Raw genomic sequence first — 8,027 nt, 5'->3', positions numbered from 1 at the left:
AGTAAGCACCCGCCCTGGAGCCCCAAGGCCACAAAAAAAGAGGCAGTTTGACTTACCTTGCAGTTTAGAAAATGACTTTTTACCCAAACAGCAGTTTCTGGGCCAGCCACACACCTGTGCAGGGCCCCAGTCCCCGACACACATACTGAACTACCCTACACTGAGTCCTCCTGTACCTTCACACTGAGCCTAGGGTTTGGAGATGTCAGCCTCTCAGGCTAATAAAGGCTTGTCTCACTGTTTGGAGTTGAAAGATCATATTTAAAGGAGAAAAACAATTGAAAGTGAGGAAGAAACAAAATGGACTTAAGACCTATATAAAGTCATACCACTATTCTGCTGAATCAAGAACAAAAGCACAGTGTGGTACACCCATATTGAATGTGATTTAAATAAATTGAAACAAAACTGCAGCTTTCAACTCGGTGAAAACACTTCAAGGAAAAAAAAAAAGTCAGAAAATCAGCAAATATAAACCAGAAAAGAAGAACAGTATATGGAAGGTGAGATATGCAATAAGTATTTGAGGCACAGCTAAAATTATAAGTTAACAGACTGTTGTTGATTTTATAAAATAAGCTTCCTAATAATGGTGTTACATAAAATTTATTCAGTGGCACAAACTATAGAGTCACCTGGGAAGAGGGAACCTCAGTTGAGGAGTTCTCTCCATCAGACCAGCCTGTGGAAATGTTTAGACCATTTTCTTGTTAAATGATCTTGCAGGGCCCCACCCTGTACCCATTGTACCCATTGTACCCCTGGGTAACAAAGCAGGCTAAACAAGCCAGTAAGTGTTCTTCCATGGCCTCTATTTCAAGCTCTTGTCCTGTGCTGGCTTCCCTAGATGATGGACCAACAGTAACCTTTAAATTGAAATAAGCACCTCAAGTTTTCGGTCATGGTGTTAATTACAGTAACAGCATTCTAGGAGTAGCCATTAAAGAAGAATCTTGGGGCTGGGGGCATAGGTTTCTCAGTGGTAGTGTACTTAGCCTGTGTAAGGCCCTTTCTTCAGCCTGGGCCATCATCCCTCAGCCCAGGGCACAGAAAACGAGGACTACAATCAACAGCTGATGCAGGCAGCAAGCTGGAAGGAAGACCTTTCTTCCAGTTCTTAAAGGTTCCCTCAAATGACCCCGAATAGCAGACAAATTCAGAGCTGTGAGGAGTGTGTGGGGTGTGCACACGCTCGTGCACCACAGTGAGAGTGTAGGTTACGCTTGGCACCAATGCCTGCCTTTACCCTCTCACAGAGGACTGATTAAAGCCCAGACCCAGTATCTTCATAATAAACCCAGTCATCCCCCCTCCCGAGGATGCTCATCCCCAAACATCCTCCACATGTGTTTTATCACCAGGCCACAGTTCACACCTCACCCTGAAGTCCAACAAGATAAAATCTATCCCTCATACAAATGACTTGCCAGGTACTCACTATGGACACCTGAAACCCCAGAACACTGGAGGTTGAGGCAGGAAGATAAGAGTTAGAGGCCAGCCTGGATGAAACCTAGGACCTTGCCATGCTAAGCAAAAATTCTGTCTTGAGCTAAACCATCAACCACCTCAAAAAGGGCACTTACTGGGCTGACAAGGTGGCTCAGTGGGTAAAGGCAGTTGCCACCAAACCTGATGATCTGAGTTTGATCCCAGGACCCACATGGTGGTAGGAGAGAACTAACTCCCACAAGTTGTCCTCTAACTACAATATATGCATTGTGGCACCTGCATGTCACACACACACACACACACACACACACACACACACAATACATTTTAAAATAAAAGGGGAAGGGGTCACTGAGACAGCTCAGATGGTAAAGGTGCTTGCCCACAAGCCTGATGCCCTGCGTTTGATCCCAGGAGCCATGTGGTGGAGGAAGAAAACAGGCTCCTGACAGTTGCTTTCTGATCTCTACACATACTTTGTGGTATGTGCATGTCCTCTTGCTGTAGATGAAATTCTAAACGGTCTTAGTAAATAAGAAACACAGAGCCAAATACAGAGTTAAAGCCTAAGAGATCTGAGCAAGAGCCATGACTCCCTTTAGCTTCCCTGTAGCTTCCCCTGAGAGAGACCTTCTCCGGTGTCCTTTTTATTGCCTTTCTGTTCTGCCTTCTCATTGGCTCTAAACCCAACCACTTGACTTCCTTATCACTGCCTGTCTATACAGACCTCCAGGTCTCTATGGTCGGTACTGGGATTACAAGTTCAGGTCACCTTGCTTGGCTGTGTCCTTGACCATACAGATACTTTGCCTGCCATGTGATCGGATTAAGGGCATGTGCCAGACTTCTGCTTAATGGCTATGACCTCTGATCTCCAGGCAACTTTATTAACGTACAAGTAAAATCACATTTCAGCACAAATAAAATATCACCATATCTTGCCCCTTCCCAAATAAATTAAAAATGTAACTAAAAGATTAAAAAAAGGAGAATCTTGCTGAAATGTAGGAGTTTTATTGTTGGTTTTGGTGTTTTTTGTTTGTTTTTTAATGTATTTCTCAGATTTTTCACTTGGTGTCCTTTAAAACCTTCAGTTGGAGCTCCTTTTTTCAGCCCATAATAGTCTATGTGTCCTTAGGGTTTGCTGTATATAAGGTTTCATCTGTGGATAGACTAGTTTTGTTCCTTTCAATGTGAATACCTGTTCTACCATTGCCTCATCTGATTGCCCAGGCTACAGCCTGCTCTACAGAACAGGTTGAGAGCAAATTCCCCTTGACTGAAGGGGAAACGTTTTCATCATTTATTTCACCATTAGCATATTAGCTGTGTCTTAGATGTCCTTTATCTGGTTGATATCTATTCCTACTTCATTTTTTTTTTTTATCACAAAATTCTCTCTCTCTCTCTCTCTCTCTCTCTCTCTCTCTCTCTCTCTCTCTCTCTCTCTCCCTCTCCTCTCCTCTCTCTCTCCTCTCTCTCCCTCTCTCCCTCTCTCTTTCTCACCCCCCCTCTCTACTCTCTCCTCTCTCCTCTCTCTTTCTCCTCTCTCTCCTCTCTCCTCTCTCCTCTCTCTTCTCTCTCTCTCCTCTCTCCTCTCTCTCTCCTCTCTCCCCCCTCTCTCTCCTCTCTCCTCTCCTCTCTCTCCTCTCTCTTTCTCTTTCTCCTCTTTCTCTCTCCTCTCTCCTCTCTCTTCTCTCTCCTCTCTCTTCTCACTCTCTGCTCTCTCCTCTCTCTCTCCTCTTTCTCTTTCTCTCTCTCCTCTCTCCTCTCTCTCTCCTCTCTCTTTTTCCTCTCCTCTCTCTCCTCTCTCCTCTCTCTCCTCTCTCTTTCTCTTTCTCCTCTTTCTCCTCTCTCCTCTCCTTTCTCTCTCCCTCCTCTCTCCTCTCTCTCTCTCCCCCTCTCTCTCCTCTCTCTCTCCTCTCTCTCTTCTCACTCTCTGCTCTCTCCTCTCTCTCTCTCCTCTCTTCTCTCTCTCTCTCTCCCTCCCTCCCTCCCTCCCTCCCTCCCTCCCTCCCCCCCACACCAGGGATTGAGCCTTTTGCATGCTGCACATGTACTCTGTCATTGACTGATCCTCACCTCAATGCTAGATTTTTTTAAAAAGTCACATTTATTTATCATGGGTGTTTGTGAGTGTACTCGTGGGTGTGCATGCATATGGACATCGGAGAACAACTTGAGGGAGTTTCTTTCCTTCTGAAATGTGGGCCTTGGGGATCAAACTCAGGTTGTCATCAGGTTTGGTGGCAACTGCCTTTTACCCTCTGAACCATCTTCCTGTGCCAACTCCCATTGTTAGGTGGCATTGGGGATTGAACTCAAGACCTTATATAATCTAGCTAGGAAAGCTTTGTGCTCTAAAGTTGTATCTCCAGTTCTCATGTATTAAATTTATTTCAAGTGTTTTCTTCACATTTATTGAGATGCTTGTGCAGTATTTTGGCCTTTATTGTATTAATTTGGTATCTTGATTTTCACATGTTGACTCATTCATTATTCCTGGAGTGAGTCACATTTGGTTTGGATGTATAGCCCTTCTTGTTGATTTTTTTATTGAAGCTTTTCACATCTTTATTGATAAAAGGCATTGATCTAGTTCTTTTATGATATCTTTTATCTTTGGACTATAACTTTTTTTTGAAAATTTATGGAATCTTCTCTCCTAAGTAGGAGCTGCTAGGTACCAAAGGTGTGCCCTATTGCCCTTAGATCCCCAGATGTTCGAACAGGGCCTCTCAAGTGGGGTGTCAAAACAGTACCTGAGACCCATTAGGCAGGAATTGTCTCTTCTGGATCTCTGGAGTTCAACTGCATTTGGAATGTATCCATCCCATATGTCTGCTGCTCTCTGAATGTATCCAAGGGGGGCCAGAGAGATGACTCTGTGGTTAAGAGCACTGGCTGCTCTTCCAGAGGACCTGGGTTCAATTCCCAATATCCAGGTGGCAGCTCCCAACTCCAATTCCAGGGGATCTGACAGCCTTACACACACATGCATGCAGGCAAAATATCAGTGCACATGAAATAAAAACAAACAAACAAATGGATCCAAGGTGTGGTTCTTGCCTTAAATGACAGTCATGCCAAGAATTCGATGCCAAAAGTATCCTAGCCTGCCCCAGGTAATGACACTGGTAGGGACCTGCATCCAGTGTGCTTTCTGCAGATGTTTGATAGATAAATAAAAGGGAGAACTGGCTTTGCAGCCCCTTCTAGTCGAGGTCATTATTGATGACTGGGTCTTTGTAGAGAGAATCTACTTTGATGTCCCAGGTCTGTGTCTGACATCCAGTCTGACTGAGGCCCTAAATCCTAAAAATGAGGTTGATTTTGATAAATGAAATTTCTCTGAAACCTCATTCAGAATCACTTCTTAAAAGTGAGTGACTTAGCCAGGCAGTCACTTGGGAGGCAGAGGCAGAGCAGGCGGATCTCTGTGAGTTCCAGGCCAGCCTGGTCTACAAAGTGAGTTCCAGGACAGCCAGGACTGTTATACAGAGAAACCCTGTCTTGAAAAACAAAACAAACAAACAAAGTGAAAGACTTAGATAGCTCAGCTGGTAGAGTGCTTGCCTCTCATGCCAGGGAGGCCTGGGTTTGAGCCCCAGCACAGCATAAACTGTGGTGATGCATGCCTGTGATCCTAGCACTTCAGAGATGGAGAGGAGGGTGAAAAATTTAAGCTCATTCTCAACTACATAGTTTGAGGCCAGTTTGGGCAACAGGAGGCCCTATCTCAAAAAAAAAAAAAAAAAAAAAAAAAAAAGGAAAGGACTTAACTAGAATGTAATTACAATGTTTTATACTGGTATACTAACTCTGACAAAGGTACCATACCACAGCAAGATCCTAATAATGACTGAGTGTGAGTAAAAAAGGACTCTATTCTTGCAATTATTTCATAAATTTAAAACTTACTAACATGTTTTGAAAAAACATAGTAAGTGATGGTTTAAATTAAATTGTTTTAATCGTGACCTGTTTTTTTTGGTGACCTATTGTTTTAACACCTTTTATTGAATTAGCAGAAATCATAGGCCAGTCTGTGCACACCTTTAATCCTAGCACTCAAGAGTTAGAGGCAGGCAGATCTCTGTGAGTTCCAGGCTAGCCTGGTCTACATAGAGAATTTCAGGCCATCCAAGACCAGCTACACAGTGAGACCCTATCTCAAAAACAACAACAAAAAAATCTAATTGTTTTCTACTACTGATGTGGTTAATTACCCTTAATTTGTATACTGCCTTAAGTGCTAACAAATATATTTTAATGTGAAAATAATGTCATTAGTTGGTCTGCTTTTTTTATTTTTTTTATTTTTGGCTTTTGGTTTTTTGAGACAGGGTTTTTTTTACATAGCCCTGGCTGTCCTGGATCTCACTCTGTAAACCAGGTTGGCCTCAATCTCACAGAGATCCACCTACCTCTGCTTCCCCAGTGCTGGGATTAAAGGTGTGCACCACCACTATCAGGCCCTCATTACTAGTTTATGAAAATAAATTTTATCTTGGGGCTGGTGAGATGGCTCAGCAGATAAGAGCACTTGCTGCAGCCAGGCCTAGAGACCTGAGTGGGATACATAGAACCTCCATTGTGGAAGGCAAGGATTTCCACTAGCTGTCCTCTGGCCTCAGGTGTACATGCATGCACATCCAAAATAAATATTTTTAAATTGATTAAAAACCAGCAACATTTTTTAAGTCTTCACTCTTCTCCCAAGTTAAAAAAAAATCAATTTTTGTTTAGACTTTAGTTGGAAATATAGTGCACTTACGTTTCTATTTCTAGCAAAAATTAAATTTACATTAATCTTTTTACTTGAGAATATAGTATGCTCTCTGCTTATTTGTGGTGTTTCATAATTTTGTTGTTACTAGTTTTTTGAGATAGGGTCTCACTCTGTAGCCTTGACTGGCTGGCCTGGAACTTGCTATGTAGACCAGGCTGGTCTCAAACTCAGAGTGACCTGTCTCTGTCTCTTTAAGTGTTGGGATTAAAGAAGTGTGCCACCACCCTTGACAAGTTTTTCATAATTTAATGATTTTCTTCATATAGCTCTCTGGGCAGTTATTCCTAGACAACATTTTGTGGGTGATATGTTCTCTTTTTCCTGATTTTGTTGAAATGTTAATTTATCTGATTAAACACTAGCCATTTTCTTTTCTTTAGTTTTATTTTTGTTTTGCTTTTCCATGGAGCTGGTGACCATCCTAGGGCCTCATGAACACTAGACAAGCATTGTAGCTAGACCTCAGGCTCATATTGAACAGTTGTGGTGTTCTTGGACCTATCTGTCATTATCTGCCTTTGGTGGGACTCCTTTTATACGACCATTGATTTGAGAGTCTTATACTTAGGAATTATACTTTTATTTCATGTTAGCTCTTTAAAAAGTGTAACAAAATTTTATCTAACCATTTTTACGTCTTTTCAGATGGTGTGTGTGTGTGTGTGTGTGTGTGTGTGTGTGTGTGTGTGTGTTGGTACTGAATTCAGGGCCTCACACGTTTGGCAAGTACTTTATCATTGCATCTCTAGTCCTGTGTGTGATGAGCATGTGTGTCATGTATGAGCACATGTGTGTTGGGTGCACATGTGTGCTAAGGCTATCACACAACGTGCTGAGGCACATTGGGTGTCTTCTGTCACTTTTCATGTTATTTTTTTATGTATTAAATAATTTTTTAAAATTATTTTTGTGTGTATGGGTGTTTTGCCTGAATGTCTGTGTACCACATGCATGCAATGCCCTTGGAGACCAGAAGAGGGCATCAGATTCCCCTGGAGTTGGTTGTGAGAAGCCATGTGGGTGTGTGCTGGAGATCAAACAGGTCCTCTGGAAAAACAACCAGTGCTCTTAACTGCTGAGCCATCGCTCCAGCCCTCCATCTTATGTTTTGAAATGGTCGTCTCTCATTGACTCTGAAGCATGCTGTTTCAAGATCCATCTGTCTCTGTCTCCCAACACTGGGGTTATAGCACACATGGCCACTCCCAGCTTTTATGTGGGTGCTGAAGATGTAAACTCAAGTCTTGTTTTCATAGCAATTGTTCTTACCGACTGGTCCATTTCACAGGCACCTTCCAGCCCTTCGTTGGACTTTTGAGACAGGCTTACTAAGTTACCCAGGGAAGCCTTGAATATATGATTCCCCTGCCTCAGTTTCTCTCGTATCGAGATTATGGATCTGTACCACTAGGCCTTTCCCAGATGATTTTTTGTGTTGACTTACAGTTGTGGTGTATTATGTTACTAGAATCTTCTAATAGATTAAACAACATTTGCATTTGCCAAGTTTTGCCATGAACATTCCCAATTTTTAAGTTTTTCTCTCTCAGGAGGCACAAATAATATATATAGCCTTTTCCTATTAAGACAAAGAGCAGCTGGGTGGTGGTGGCACATGCCTTTAATCCCAGCACTTATGAGGCAGAAGCAGGAAAATCTCTAAGTTCAAGGCCAGCCTGGTCTATGGGGTGAGTTCCAGGACAGCCAAGGCTACATACACAGAGAGAAATCCTTTCTTGGAAAACCAAAAAACAAAACAAAACCAAAACAAAAAACCAAAACC

Source organism: Peromyscus leucopus, chromosome 7, assembly GCF_004664715.2.
Source record: "Peromyscus leucopus breed LL Stock chromosome 7, UCI_PerLeu_2.1, whole genome shotgun sequence".
NCBI classification, from domain to species: Eukaryota; Metazoa; Chordata; class Mammalia; order Rodentia; family Cricetidae; genus Peromyscus; species Peromyscus leucopus.
Note: the sequence above shows the minus strand (reverse complement) of the source record.